Consider the following 15,292-nt stretch of genomic DNA (forward strand, 5'->3'; position numbering starts at 1 on the left):
TGAAGCTTAAGGAGAGCTTTGCTCTGTGAGTTCAGCCCATCAAGAGAAAAAGGAAATGGAAAAGAAAAGCCATTCAGAATAAAGATAAGACAACCTTCCCAGCACCTAGATTGAAGCACTTCTGAAGAGTTCATAAGAAATATCCCCACTTGCCACCTGTTTGCACAAAAATCGGTATTTGGACACCTAAATATTCCACAGCTGCCTTGCTCAGTGATTGTGGAGTCTGCTCCCTCCCCAGTTTGTTCCTAGGAAGACTCCTGGCACTGGCTGTGTCCCGTGGAAGCAGATGCTGTGAGCACCTGGCTCCCCTGGGACCAGACAGCACCAGAGGCAGCAGAAGAAAAGCCGAGCCACACTGTCAAGATATTTTAGCAACTTTGAAACACCCCAGTGGTTTCATACCAGAGGAGCATGCTGTACCCGGGCTGGGTGTTCTGCACCAGCACTTGCAATCCTGAAGCACCTTTTCCTCAGCATTCACTGTGCAGTCCCTCACTTGCCTGCCTCTATTCACCCACTTTTAAAGTAGTGTGAGTGCCCTCACAGCACACATCTACCAACAGTGATGAAGAATGGCTGGCCAGGGTCCTAGCTTTGCCTGGTTTTCTGAAAACTGCAGGAGATTTTTCCTTTCCATTTAATAAGGTTAGATGCAGGAATATTACACATTTTTTTCCCCCCGAGATAAAAAGTCTCTTCTTCCTACATTTAAAACAGTAAGAATTGCACTAGTTACTATAAAAGAAGAAGAAAAAGGCCATGAACCACTTGCTGTTTGGTCCTTCCGTATAACACCAGTGACGTTGGAAAGAGGAAGCACCTCGGAGCTGGAGCTGCGCCGGGCGATCCCGCGCTGCCACTGGCGTGTCCTCACCCGCTTATCTCTGCACTTCACCCACTCGTGGGGCATCTGTGCCCCAGAGCAGCGGTGCTGCCTCACAGGTCCTCTCTGAAGGGCTTCAGAGACAGCTGTGTCCACGGCGCAGTGCTGGGATCTCACAGTCTCCCATGGATTAATGCCCAAGTGCAGCATTCACATCGTTCCTGGGGGCTTTGGAGGGAATTCAGTGCCGATCCAGGTAAGTGCTGGCTGGCTGGAGCAGGAGTTTGCTGGAGCTGGCTCAGTGGGGTACTCGATGATGGCATGGCTAATTTTGGGAATTCCACAGACAGCAGGAGAAAGTGATGTGAAGTTGTCCTCTGCCTCGTTGGCTTCATTTCATTCCTGGCTCCAAAGCGTAGTTTTGCTTTAAATGCGGGAGGAACAGCGCTGCCAGGAGATAAGAGTGTTTGGATCTGGGATGGGCAGTTTGCTCACAGCAGCCCTTAGTTTATTAAGTCAATACCGAACACTGAAGTGCAGCTCTGAATCACACCCTGCAGCAGCCTCCGCTCCCCTAAACCAGCCTGGAGATGTTTGCTTATGGGGAGAACCCAAAGATTTGGAAACAGGTATCCTTGGAAGCAGCTTTTCAGTTACACATTAATGCAAATTCCAAGTAAATGCTGGTGATTTGCATAAGGACCTGCCTGGACCTACCAGGAATGGTGATGTGACCCCCAAATAAATGCCAGCCCCTTTACGAGCACAGAAACCTCTGGTGTCCTCAGCTGGAAACTGAGGGCTGTGGAGCAGATGCCAACCAAACCCCTCAAATTCATGTCATCCACCTACATGCAGGAGAGCCAGAAAATTCCAGCAGTGACTTCCTCTGGCTTCTCTGAAAGAACTGAGTATTCAGGTATGCATTAAGGACTGCCAGAAAGCTAAAAAGCAAAGACAGTTAAAGAATAAAGTAAAAGCCAAGCGGCCCATTTATGGGTGTGCATTACCAGCTGCTGTACGTGATACTTACAATTAAATTGCTGAAGAACTGGTTCTGGGTCAGGTTTATGTTCCCTCAGTAAGTGTGACAGAGGGTGAGATGGGAATCTGGCACTTAGGGCCACTTTCATTTGTAGGTTTAATAAAGACTGACACCTCTGAGGCTGTGTGCCACTGGCTTGCCAGTTTGTCACTGTTCTTCATGTATTTGCTAATAACTGTCAAATCTACAGTGAAACACTGATTGGCAGCTAAGGGGGTGCAAAAACTGGGTGAAATGCAAAACTTGTCAATGTCTTTTCTTTAACTTTTCCCTCTGCTTAAAGAGGACCTGATGGGCTAGCTGGACAAATGGGTGTTTCATTCACATCAGTACAGACCCTCCTGCTGCACACGCTGATCCCAGCCCCACTTGGGACCAGTTACGGCCTTCAGAAAGGCTTCCACGTGAAGGCAACTCATCACGTGCTGTACACTTGGGTGTTTTTATCTGCCCAGCATGCTGAGATTTGTAATGCTCTGCTCTTCCCAGATTTATGGATGGAATTAAAGGAAGGTGAGAATATACCCCCCAGCCGTGCTCTTCTGAGGGCCGTGCAGCTCCTGTGCTGGTGAGTACAAACAGAAATGATTAACTGGACTCTGCCTGGGCTTCATATGTCAGGTTCTGTCTTTCTTTAATTGTTTTGTGGATTTTATTTTTCACTTGTCCTTCCTTTCTCAGTTTTCACCCTATGGCAAAGCCTGGTTTTACATGTTCTACTTGAAGTGTGCAAAACAACTGGAAGTTGGGGGGAGAAAAAGAGGAATGGAGAATTATGCTACTGGTTTTAGTGGAGGGCCTGAGCAAACTGGGAGCAGAGTGTGGGGAACTGGGACTGATGGCAGCTTTGAGTTTGGTCTAAACTCTGGAAAGGCAGCATCCAGCATTTCTGATTGCTTTTTTTGTATGTGTGCTTGGCAAATAGTAAAATTATTTCTTTGAGACCAGCTTTCTCTGCTTCCTGATGGATTTTCGGCAGGAAAAATGAAACCTTTCTTCATGGGCCTTGCATTAGGGGTTAGGATCTGCTCCATCCCATGTTCTCCTTCCCTGTTTTGTGTGGTGCCATGGTGTGTCCAGTGGGTTTTTCCAGCTCATGGTATGTTAAAAGTCTCATGACTCATTCAACCCCATTTTTTTCCTATTGCAATCCATCCAATGCGCCACCACTTAAAAATCCTCCTTCCTGTGGCCTCCCTGCCCCTGGGCTCCCAGCAAGACAGTGTGTGCAGCCTTGGGGGAGTCAGGGTGGTGGCCAGAGGGGACAGAGCCATCCTGGCTGCTAAAACCCATGGCCCCAGCACAGGGACTTCAGCAGAAGCCCTCGCTGCTGAGCACATGAAGGAGCAAGGTCTGGGAGCTGCCTCTGGCTCTCCAAACTCCTCTGAGGGAGTCAACTTCTGGTTTACAGGAGTCAGAAGCTGGGGAGACACTAAAGCAACAGTAATCATTGGTGAAACACTGGCTCTCCATCACCAGCAGGATCGAGTACAGTTTTCTAACCAAGTTTTGAACAGCAAAGTTTTGAAACTTATAGCTCAGATAAAAAAGAAAACACATGAAAGCAGCTGCATTACTGATCTCTGGGGGAGAAGTGGCTGTCTCAGAAGGACTGTAGGTGAATTTGGAGCATTTAAGAGCAGAAGCAGCAACTTCCTTATCTTCTCGACCATCTCTCTACTAGATGCAGTTGCAGTTTGTCCGGATATTTGTAAGTTTTTCAGCATGAATACCAGAATAATCTCTTCTGATCATCTGGTCTGACCTGCAGTGTCAGGCGAATCACAGAATTTACAGTTTCCTTGAACCAGTGTAGCCTTTAGAAGAAGAAGCCTGTCTTTAGTGAAAGCATTTTTAATGATGATGATTTTACTTTACCTGATGAAGGACGGGTTCAGTGTTTGGATTCATGTCAAATTCAGCATTGCCTGGTTCAGATTCTGGAATTCAGGTGACATCCAAGAAAGCATTTTCACTTCACAAGAGTAACTTTCCAACAGTATCAACAAGGATGTGAGGAACCTGGAAAGTGGGATATTGCAAATGAATGCAAAGAAGCTCATTCCTGTGATAATCAAATATTAAAGTGATGAGCTAATTCTGAGCATTTTAACAGTGTGAGGGAACAAAGCTAGAGTTTAAATGAAAATATTAAGAACAAATACTCCCACTACTTATAGGCACATGTAAGCTGACAGATTGTTTTAGATGCAGAGCATCACAGAGCTAGTGCCAAGCGAAAATAAGAGTATAGAGAAAAATGTAGCTATAGAAAGATAAGTGTGTTATAGAAAGAGATTTTGTAGTGCCTTCTCTGTATGGGATCATATACAGTCAGAACAGCAATAAAGAAAAATGGTGTTTACTAAAGCTAACAAGAAAAATAAACTCAGGAGAAAGAACATGGAACATTGTGAAAGAAGCAAACAGTGGCTCTGAGGATGAGATACTTGCATACCTTTAAGTAAAACAGAGGGGGAAAAGAAAGTGGAAAGGTTGGAGCAGTGCTGGATCCAGAGACATGAGAGCAATGCAGAGTTGGTGTCATGCTGGGAAGCACAGCATGTCTCAGAAGCAAGTGAGATTTTCACCAGATAATACCAAAATTATGCAATGAGTAGCATAATTCATACCCCCCCCTTGAAACTTACTTTAAAAATAAAACATTAGGAGGAACTTCAATTCAGACACTGTTGCTTTTAATATAAACAAGGGAACATGGGAACCCAGAGTTATAAAATCAGGGGAAAATGACACAGAGAACAGGCACATGAGTAGAGCAGTATTATATCCTTGATAATCAGGGGGCTGGAGCACCTCTGCTCTGGAACCAGGCTAGAGACAGTTGGGGGAGTTCTGCCTGGAGAAGAGAAGGCTCCAGAGAGACCTTGGAGCCCCTTCCTGTGCCTAAAGGGGCTCCAAGAGAGCTGGAGAGGGACTTTGGACAAGAGCGTGGAGTGACAGGACAAGGGGGATTAGATTCAAATTGGCAGAGAGTGTATTCAGATTGGTTATTAGGAAAAAAATTTCTTCCCTGTGAGGATGGGGAGGCCCTGGCACAGGGTGCCCAGAGAAGCTGGGGCTGCCCCTGGATCCGTGGAAGTGTCCAAGGCCAGGTTGGACAGGACTTGGAGCAACCTGGGATAGTGGAAGGTGCCCCTGCCCATGGCAGGAGTTGGAACAGGATGATCTTTATGATCCCTTCCAACCCGAACCATTCTATGATTCTATGTCCAGAGCAGATTATGAACTTCTACTAAAACTGGAAAAAACACAGCTGCTTAAGTTGCAGCCAGCCCAGCCCTGCAATGAGTAAAACAGTGTTACAGGGGCATCAACCAGCCTCACCTGTGGCTGATCCAACCTCACTTGGGCTGAGTCATAAATACCAGGAAAGGGCTGGTTTGGGAAGTGTTGCAGTGGGGATCCTGCAACACGCATATATCAAACCAGGAGTCCCGTGGAAAGGAAATATATATGGACAGACAGATTCTTGCTAGATGTTTCAGAGATGTTTATTTCTCCAGCCGCATGGCCGGAGCTCTGCCGAGGAACTGTTCCAGTCACGGGCCCAAGGGTCCTTCTGCCCGCGCAGGGAACACAAACCAACCAATGGGAACGAGGCTGAGCAGGGGCAGGGAAGCCCCGCGCCTGTCCCCTCAGGGCCCCTCTCCCAGGGCTACACGGCGGGGGAGGGACCCCAACACCTCACCCGTTTTATTTTAATAAAAGGAGAATGAAAACAACTGGATAAACATAACAAGAACAGTTTCAAAACAAAACAAGCCACCCTCCTGAGTCTTTAAATGTCCAAACAGATTCTCTGGAACATCTTAGGGCTGACAGAAGGGAGACAGAATTCTCTGAGCATGCTTTGTGGGGAAACTGAGGCAGGAGAGGGTTTAACTTCTTCCCTCCCCCTTTTCATCCCCCACTCGGCATTGGAAAGGGATTTTTGGGGAAACAATTGGCAAAAGCATGGTTTTGTGAGGGAAACCATGGATGAAAAAACGGATTGGGAATACACTGGGGGTAATAGGACATAGGGTAAAAGGGAAAGGTGGGATTAGGAAAGGGAGACTGTAAGGGGGACTTACAATGGAGATACTGTCTAACATGACTACGATTTTTTGCATATATACTGCCTTTTACAGGAACACCATCAGGCCCAGTGACCTGCGATGCTTGTAACCCTTTTCTCCCTAGTACAATATTAAATTCCACCACCTCTCCATCTCCCAAGCTTGGGATGCATTTTTCAGGGTTATTCTTTTTAATAGCAGTTCTATGCACGAATATGTCTTGCTGGTTGTCACACCTTGTTATAAAACCATAATTTTGCTTAACATTATACCATTTTACTATCCCTAAGGTCTTAGTTACTATGATCTTTTTCCGAGTGGCTGCTGTTTTTTGTCTCGCTGCGTCTTTGCTCTCTCCTTCGGTCGCTCCCGTGTTGGAATTGTCGGGGCTGCTGGTGCCTGCACGCTCTTCCTGGGGTCGCGTTCGGGGCTGCGCGGGCCGGGCCGGGCCGCGCCGCTCAGTTCTCCGTGCGTCGCCTCCTCTGGTCGCAGCTTCGCTGCCAATGCCGGGCGCTGCACCCACGTCTCGGCCGGGCCCCCGAGCGACGACCCCCCCGCGCCCTGCTCCAGCGCATGTTTCGGTTCGGCGCGGCTCCGTTCCACCGCCACCGCCGCCCGCCGCCGCCGCCTGCGCGCCTCCCCTCTCAGTCGGGCGTTCACGGGGCTCGCTCCACCACGCGCTGCGCAGGGCCGGGCGGGCACCGCCGGGTCCCGCCGCTCCTCGCTCCGCCACCGACACTGCGGCTCGCGTGGCTCCGCCCGCGCGCGGGAACTGCCTCGCTGCTGCTCGCAGAGCGCTCGGTGCACGTGGCCTGGGCCGCACGGTCCCTGCGCCAGGACACAGCTGACATCGCTCAACAGTCTCGGTAACTAAATAATATTCACGAAAATATTCTTCCATCGGCATATATTTTGACTCCAGTATTAACTGTGTCCAAACGGTTTTCCAAAAGCCCTTGGTAAGAATTAAATCCCAAGAAACATAGAAAAAGTTCTTAAACAACCATGCCAGGAAGTGTTTCAGTTCTTTCTGAGCTTGAATCAAGCTAAAATTTACAAATCGTTGTTCAAGAATCATTTTAAGTTTAAGATAAATGTCCATATGCGGCTCGGAGAGCCAAGAGTCTTCCCACTGTTCCTCCATAGTTTAGATATGGAATAGCAAAGCAAAACCAAGAAGAGGAATCCAAAGTTTCCAGGGTTTACTCACACAAATCAGTCGCTTAGGGATCGGGGATCGTTCTGCTCACAAATCTCCACCATTTGTTGCAGTGGGGATACTGCAACACGCATATATCAAACCAGGAGTCCCGTGGAAAGGAAATATATATGGACAGACAGATTCTTGCTAGATGTTTCAGAGATGTTTACTTCTCCAGCCGCATGGCCGGAGCTCTGCCCAGGAACTGTTCCAGTCACGGGCCCAAGGGTCCTTCTGCCCGCGCAGGGAACACAAACCAACCAATGGGAACGAGGCTGAGCAGGGGCAGGGAAGCCCCGCGCCTGTCCCCTCAGGGCCCCTCTCCCAGGGCTACACAGCGGGGGAGGGACCCCAACAGGGAAGGGGGTGGTGGTGTTTGTATGCATGAGGATGTGATGGGGCAGCAGGAATCCTGGGGGCTTAAGAGGGAACTCTGGGGATGAATGACCAGAGAGGCTGGGTGAAAGCAAAAAGATATTGGGGAGGAAGGACTGACTGAGACCTGGAAGTGGTTTCTGGTGAAGAAATGGGCTGGCAGGTGGCAAAAGGGGAAGGAGTTGCCAGCTGGGTGGTGATGGGGATGAGACAACGTGTCATCCCTGTGGCTCCCAAGGATTCCCCAAGGTTGGGCTGGGGAATTGCTTTTGGGAAGCGTTGAAGTGTTCCTGGGGCTTGAGCAGTGAGGGTGCCAGCTCTGAGGATCCAGGCTCTGCAGAGGAGCCCTGGTGCAGCAGGAGGGGTGCTGGGGTGGTGGCTGCCAGTGCTGACACCAGCCTGCAAGGGACAGGCAAGAAATACAGAGCTGAAGAGGCATCAGATAAATCTGTGGCAGGTTGTGATGCTGCACAGGGGGGTTTGCTGCTCTCTTGGGGATAGCAGTGTTGCCGTGGGGACTGTTAGCAGGTGGCTTCTTTGCCTGATGAGATCCCATTAAATATCTGAAACTTCGAGATGTGGTAGCACCCACGCTGGATGCTGGTGAGCACAGTCCCAACTTCAGCAGGGCAGGAAGTGCCCAAAGCGCTCACATTACAGGAAGCTAAAAATTTTTCAGGCTTGTGCTAAGTTCATTTATTTCCTCAAGAAAAATCCTGCATCCCAAAGTAATCTGTGAGGGGGTGTCTCAAGGTTTTTCTGGAAGAGGAGCTGTTCCCTCTCAATAACACAAGGAAAAGCCCCTGATGAGCATCACCCAGCACAGTGAGCAGGGTATGTCTGGTGCAGGCTGATTCACAAGAACAGAGAGTTTTGACATTGCTGAAAGACAAAAAAAAAGTGGTGCATACTGATGGCTGTCACAGGAAAGGCTCGCTCCTTTCAGCGCCTTGGTGCTGCAAAATACACTTTTTACAAGACAAAGGTCTCTTCTCAGGAGTTTGAATGGCTGTTCTTAGCTATTGACAAGCCTGGAGTTAGCAAAATAGGCTCTTCTTTCTATTATGTAAGGTGATAAATATAAATGTACTATGATAAATAGTCAATGGAATATAATAAGTTCTTACACCAGTAAATGTGTTTAATTTTGTTCCTAGACAACAGCGACAAAGGGATGCTGCAGTGAATGCCTCACAGTGATAGAGTTTCAGTAGTGAGAGGAAATGAGATCTTTTTTCTGAAAGAGGAGAGAGAGAGAAGCTTTATGAATGAAGAACAAATCTGAAAGGTGCTGCTTCTTCCCTCTGTTTATGCTCTAATATCAATACAGGGAATAACAGTGGAAGCTGCAGCTGCAGAGGGCACTAGGGGTCACCCCTGTCTTATCTATGTCATCTGGATTTAATTCTGAAGTAAGATAAATAACATGACAGGAAACAAAGCCAGGCTATTCTGATTTCTTTTTCTTTCTTTTTTTTTTTTTTTTTTTTTTAATTGTGTGGGCCAGACAGCTTGCATTTCATTTCTTCATTTTCCCCTCCTGCCTGCCTTCTGTCTGTCTCTCCTTTAAAACAAAGCCCCAGGAAGCCAGTGGGTTGCAGCCAGGGAGGATGTTATAGATGCAGGGGACTTGCATCAAAATTCCCTCTGTGTGGCTCCCATTTATTTAGAGCAAAGGTCAGGCAAATCACAAACGCTAAGTCAGTCGGGCAGAATCACAGAGCAGTCTTGGCATGTTCCTGCAAGTACTGCAGAGCAAACTGATTGCAGCCATGAATAGCTCCCTTGTAGTCCAGAGAGTAACTCCTGACACGTTTTGCTCTGCCTGCCCAACAATCCTGTGCCTAAAGATCTTTCCTTCCCCTTTTTGTTCCCCCAACTAGATAAATGTCCCTGATTTCTCATGCAACTGCATCTGATACTTGCATTTGAAGGAGGATTTGGTGTCTGGGCTATGAAGAGAATTGCAAATTCTCTTCTCTGAGACTTTTTTTTGACCTCGTGTTTAGGAAGCAACCACTGCTGTCAGCTTATTCTGCCCAGTGTTGGAGCTGTGCATTTTAAGGTGGGATGCAAGATGTCTAGGGAGGAAAAGTATTTCTTTATGGAGACAGATGATTTTTCACTAGACAGACAGTCTTTCAGGCACACAAGATGTGATGAAGAGGCTGCACCCCCTACCAGCCTGCTCTTTTCAGCTCTAGTAGTTGATGTTGCAAGATGTGGATCCCCTTTTCTCTGCAGATAAATTATGGTAAATTGTGGTGGCTTTTGTCACGTGATGTGGCGGAAGTTGAAAGTTCAAGAGAACTTAAGAACTGGCCTGTCAATTTATTGAAAGAATCAGCTGCCAGGAGCTGGGAAACGATTATAAAGACAGAACTTCTGTCTTGGAAAGTCTCTTTCCTGCAGATCCCTGGAGACAGGGAGAGCTGCAGAGAAGGTTCCCCATACCCATGCCCCACTTGCATGCTCCTTCCTAAGCACCGGCTGTAATTCCCTAGGGGTTACACCCTGGGGTTGGGTGGTGCTTAGCCTGCCCTGCCACACAAGAGCAGAGACACGTTCTTGTATCATCACAGGGATGATAAAGCTGCTTGGAGCGCGTCACTGTAGGGGCTGTTTCCAGAGCAGTGCGAGGGCAAATCCAGACTCGCCACCCGAGCTGTGCTCAGGGCTGGTGGCTGCACACACAGGACACCTCTGTCCCTGCCACTGGCTCCTGCCAGCTCCAGGCCTGGCCATCAGCTGCCTCTTAGCTCAGAGCTGGTTCAGTGTCAGCTCAGGTATCCGTGGGCTGCAGCAAAGTTATCACCCAAAGGTGGAGGAGTGCTCCAGCTCCCTGTTTTATGGTTTTATGTAACATCCAGCTTATATAAGACTTGGTCTGTTAACAAAATGGGTGGAGCGTGTCTCGCTTGGATTCCTCGCTAAAGAAACACTCATTACTTAACGCTTACTCAAGTGCTCATTGCATAATTTAAGAATAATTTACTTAGTTCCTTTCCCGTTGCTAATAATAACACGGTGACGTGGCAACCTGTTATGGACAAATGATAAAACATGTAATTCTTCATTCAATGAACTGCACCTTGGAATAAATGAGAAGTAGTGCTGTTGAGGTAGATGTGGGGAAACTGAGACATACCCCAGAGGGACTTAATAGGAAAATAAGGCATGCCCCAGAGGCAGAGGATGGAGGAATGAGACATACCCCACACCCCAACCCTGGGCTGTGTATTGCTTTCTTCTTGCTGCCTCCTGGCAGGAGACAGTTTCAGGGTGCTGGTAGAGGAGGAAGGACGTTCTGGCCTTGCCAAGATGGTTTGGCCTGCAGGATGTGCCTGGGGACACAGTGTCGGTAGCACAATCCTCATCTTCAGGGTTCCACCCGGCATTGTTTCCCACGTGGAGGGAAAAGCAAGGGGTGAGCAGGCAGCAGCACTAAACACTCTGCAGCCCATGTCCTCATCCCAAAGCTGATTTGGATCCCAGGGAAGTCCCACTGGTCTCTGTCATTAATTAAATGCCTTTCCAGATCCAAACTTCAGTCCTCCAGCAGGAAAAGGTGGGTTGTATCCTGCTGTGTGGGAACGGTAAGGCATTAAAAGCTGTCAGATAACCAGACCCTGTGGTAGAGAGGACCATGTAAATTGTTTTCAGAGGGACTTGTTGAGCTCACTCAAACCTGGCATTCACGTTCCTGCAGGGCTTTAAATAGAAAGACAGTGTGTGTCTGAGCTCAACACCATACGGAGCGGGTTTGCACTCTCTCCTTCCTCCAGATCCTGTGCTTCATGTACTGACGTGCTTGGCATTCCTTGAAGTTTTGTGAATTGCTGCAAAAAAACTCCAACCCTCCTTTTTATTTTATTTTCACCCTTTCCCCGCCCCCCCCCCCCCCTTAAAGCCTTGCCTTTTCCTGCAGCCCTGTCCATATCCTTGTCCCTCCACCGCTGCTCGGGGCAGCTGCCACACGGTGGCATCCAGGTATCTTGTGGAACGATGCACCAGTGAAGAAAAGGGCGGGATAGCTTGGATTCGGGCATTTCCGGGCCAAAAGCAAGTTTGTGATACAGGAAATATGTATTATTTTAGCTCTGAGGCGCATTTCTGTCCCCTGAGGCTCTGAAGGGGTGATACAGAGGGGAGATGCACTGCTGCAGGGGAAATCAAGATAGACACGGTACCTCATGAATTATTCTATATATTTTTCTTCTTCTTTTTTTTTTTTTTTTGAGGGAGGGGGATTTTTAAAATTTTTCATTTACCACTTTCATCCACACTCCCACCTCCCGCCGAGAGAAGGAAAAAAGCCCCAACCAAACCCAAACAGCAAGAGCTTTGTTTGTGTTTCCATGGGAATTCTGTGAGAGGAGAAGGGTGTGAAAGAAAACTGAAATATTCTGGCCAAATCTGATAAGGTTTGGATCCTGAGCAGCCCCCGGGCTTGTCTTGTAGCAACTAAAGTCCAGGAGTCCCGCTGTCCCCTGACTGTGCAGAGGGGCTGCTGCTGTGTCATGGGAGGTATTACACTGCTGTGGAATTTTGCCAAAAAAAGCCATTTGGCTGGGAGGAGACAAGACTACAACTCCCAGGAGGCCCCGTGGCCGAGTCAGGCACTTCATGCTGAAGTGCCTTTCAACAGAATTTCCTCCCCTGCCTGTTCCCTCAGAGTTAGGAGGACAGTAGTGGTCCTTGAAGGGGAGAGGAGGAAAAAAAGCACTTGGCAATGTCATTTCTACAAAAAACCCTGCCTTTTCCTTTTGGAATACTGCCCTTATGGGACAAACCAATAAAATCACTCTCTTTTTTTGGTGCATCTATGTGGCTTAATGCCTGCTGGCCCACACTGGGTTGTCTTGGGTTGCTCCATCCTTGGCAGTGTCACCAGTGGCTGCCTCAGTGTGGATCCACAGGGTTTTTCTGAGATGTCTGGTGCACACCTCCACGGGGCTCCATCGCCTGCTCTGGGTGCTGGGGGGGCACTGGAGTCGGGGTTGGAGCTGAGCACTGTTCTGCCCCATCCCTTGTGCCCCTCCTGGGAGGATGTGAGGCCCTTTCTCATTGCACTGCTCTGAAATGGCTACAGCAAAACACATCTCCAGTCCGTAGTGAGGTGACACTCTGGGATACAGGGTAAAATAGCCCTTTTGTCCTAAAGAGCTGCAGAGTCGCTGTGCTGTGGGGCAGAAAACTCTTTGCTCTATAGTCAGGACATCTTCAGCAGAGGTTGGGGACAGGCTGCGGGAGCAGGAGGCATGGTGGTGTCTTTACACAGAGCCAAAGTAAACCCTCATCTCACCAAGGATGATAAAGCTGATTCCTCCCTTCCCTGGGGCTCTGCAGGCTCCTTCCCAAATGTGACCCAACCAGGGGAAAACAACTCCTTATTTTTTCCCCTAGTTCCCCTCTGGTCCCTGTGGCTTTGCAGAGGCAACAACATGACCCACACTTGGTGTCAGGGAGCCCCTGGGTGGCTAAAGAGGAAATATAAGGAGGGAAAAGGCCCTTTCAATGCCTGCAGATATGAAAGACAGGCAGCAAAATGCTCCACTCAAGCATTTGATGGTTGTTTTTTTTATTTTTCCATCTTTGATGTGTGGGTTGCTGTGAACAGTGTCAGGAGCACTGGGCTGGGGAATAGCCATTATTAAATAACACTGGGGTTTGTCCTGGTATAGCTCGGCTCATTTAACAAAGGAAAAGCAAATGGGTGATAAGAATCTCTGTGGGCATAACCTTGTATTTAGGTAACACCTGTGTTCAACATGTCAGACAAATCCCTGATGTGGCTCTGCTGAGATCCTTCCTGCACTCCAACCCATTGGCAAAACTGCCTTTTGCCACAGAGGAAGGGGAGAGTGTTTCTCTGGGTGTGAAAAAACGGTTTGAGAGACTTGGAGAAGGTGATGCTTCTTTGTGCTGTCACATGTTCACTCCTGCCTGCTCTTAGTTTGGCATTTATTTTCCCCCCTTTTTTTCCCCCTTAAAGCCTTGCCTTGTTTGGCATTTCTCTAGTTTCCAGCAGCTGCTGTCCCTCTGCTCCTCCCCCTTCGCCCTGCATTGTGATGTCAAGTGGTGACCAAGATTGAAGACAATGTCCTTATTTAAAAAGAATGCCTGTTTCTTTTCCTGTACTATCTTTCAGCTGATGGGTTGGGTTTGGTGTGCAGCAGCACAGGCTTTCAGTTCTCCAAGAGCCCTTCTGCAGATGTCTCTACATGCCTCATGTAGCCCCACTTTTGGCCACCTCATTGGGCGTGGACATGAAAATTTTTAGAGAGAAGAAAAAAATATGAAGTATGACTAAATAACAATTAAAAAAAAAAGTTGTTAATATCAGCACCTTTTTTACAGACTGCAGCAGCGTCAAGCCCTGTCTGTCACTCAGAACACTTTTTGCTCCAGAGTCTCGCCTTAAATACGAAAACTTCACACCCCTGTGACGGTACCAGGCATCCTCTGAGGGATGTGTGGAAGTTCCTGAGGATTGAAAAGCGGGTGGGAGAGAACCAAAGAAACTCCCGACAGATAATACTGTGCCTCTTCAGTGCTCAAGATATTTTCGAGGGTATGTGCCAAGTATCCACTTTATGAATTGCCTCTGGGACAGGGAAGGTTCTGGGAAGTGTAGAAAACCACTAATGGGACATGGGCACAGACAGTGGTGTTTCTGCTGGGAGAGATAACTGTGTGTGGACAACCTGCTCTGTTGTGGTGCTGCGGAGGGGGGAACACTGCAAAGTAGAGGCCAAAATGCTCACCTACACTGGGTGCTCTCTTCTGCTACTGGTCTAGCCCTGCTCACTGCCAACATAAACCTACAGCAGAGAGATTAAATACGCATTAAGTGAGCTAAGGTTTATGGATTTAGAAAGATTTGCCAGAAATCAGCCAGTCACATAGAGGATGAGCACTGAAATGAGCTCTGGGTGGGAGGGCAGGGGTTTTTCTGCAGAGAAAGTTGTTTTTCTCTGTGTTTGGTATGTCTCTGCTCTGCATCAACAAAGTGGAAAGGTGTGCAGAGATGGGAGGTGGCAGAGGTCCCCTGCAGCCTGCTGGCCTCCTGCCCAGGAAGCTGTGAAGTGAACAGAGAGGATGGCAGAGACTGGGCATCCTGGGCAGGTGGGTGCCCTGAGGGATGCTCCCTGTGCCACCTCTCCACTCATTCCTCTTCCATACGTTTAGCGTGAAACCTCTCTGGAGTGCTGGGTAATGTGCCCTTCTGGAACATGGCTCTGCCCACTCTTTGGGGTGGAAATGGCAATGATACAGAGTAACTTCGAGTATTTCCCATTGCCCTGCAGTGTTCCACCCCAGTTTCCTCTCTTGCTTTGTTCTTTCCCGACACTGAGTGCTACAAATGTCTGTGCTTTTTCCTTGCTCAGTGCAGCCAGCACTGCTGAGCCACCTTGACTCACAGCTCTCCACAGATGCTGAATGGGGCAGTGTTTGAACCCAACCCCATGAGCTGAAGGAAACCGTGTTGCAATGCTATTGGGAACCCACCTTAGATTTCTAAGTTTGATTTTAGGTGTGAAGCACATCACTCACACTGGTTTTGTTAAGGTGTTGGTAAGCCAAGTCATAGTAAACCCAGTGTAAACGAGCTGAGCCTGTGTGTTACAGGTGTGCCCATAAACAAGGCAGGTGCTGCTCTGGTGGAGAATGTGATGCTTCAATATTGCACTGCCAGAATAGGGGATAGAGGCTGCCTCTGAATCAGCAGTGATCAAAGTTGGGTTATTTATCTCATCTAC

At 48.3% G+C, this 15,292-nt stretch overlaps 1 protein-coding gene across 1 annotated transcript in view; it reads left to right on the top strand.

The window, feature by feature from the left end:
• Positions 1-879: 879 nt before the first annotated feature.
• Positions 880-15,292, top strand: part of PLD1 (phospholipase D1) — a 76,980-nt gene continuing 62,567 nt past the window's right edge. The window contains exons 1-3 of the mRNA XM_032119210.1: positions 880-1,082; positions 2,361-2,439; positions 13,890-14,103. The gene's annotated coding sequence lies outside the window, so the exon portion shown is untranslated. The remainder of the gene's footprint in view (positions 1,083-2,360; positions 2,440-13,889; positions 14,104-15,292) is intronic.

Source organism: Corvus moneduloides, chromosome 10 (assembly GCF_009650955.1).
Source record: "Corvus moneduloides isolate bCorMon1 chromosome 10, bCorMon1.pri, whole genome shotgun sequence".
Lineage (NCBI taxonomy): Eukaryota > Metazoa > Chordata > Aves > Passeriformes > Corvidae > Corvus > Corvus moneduloides.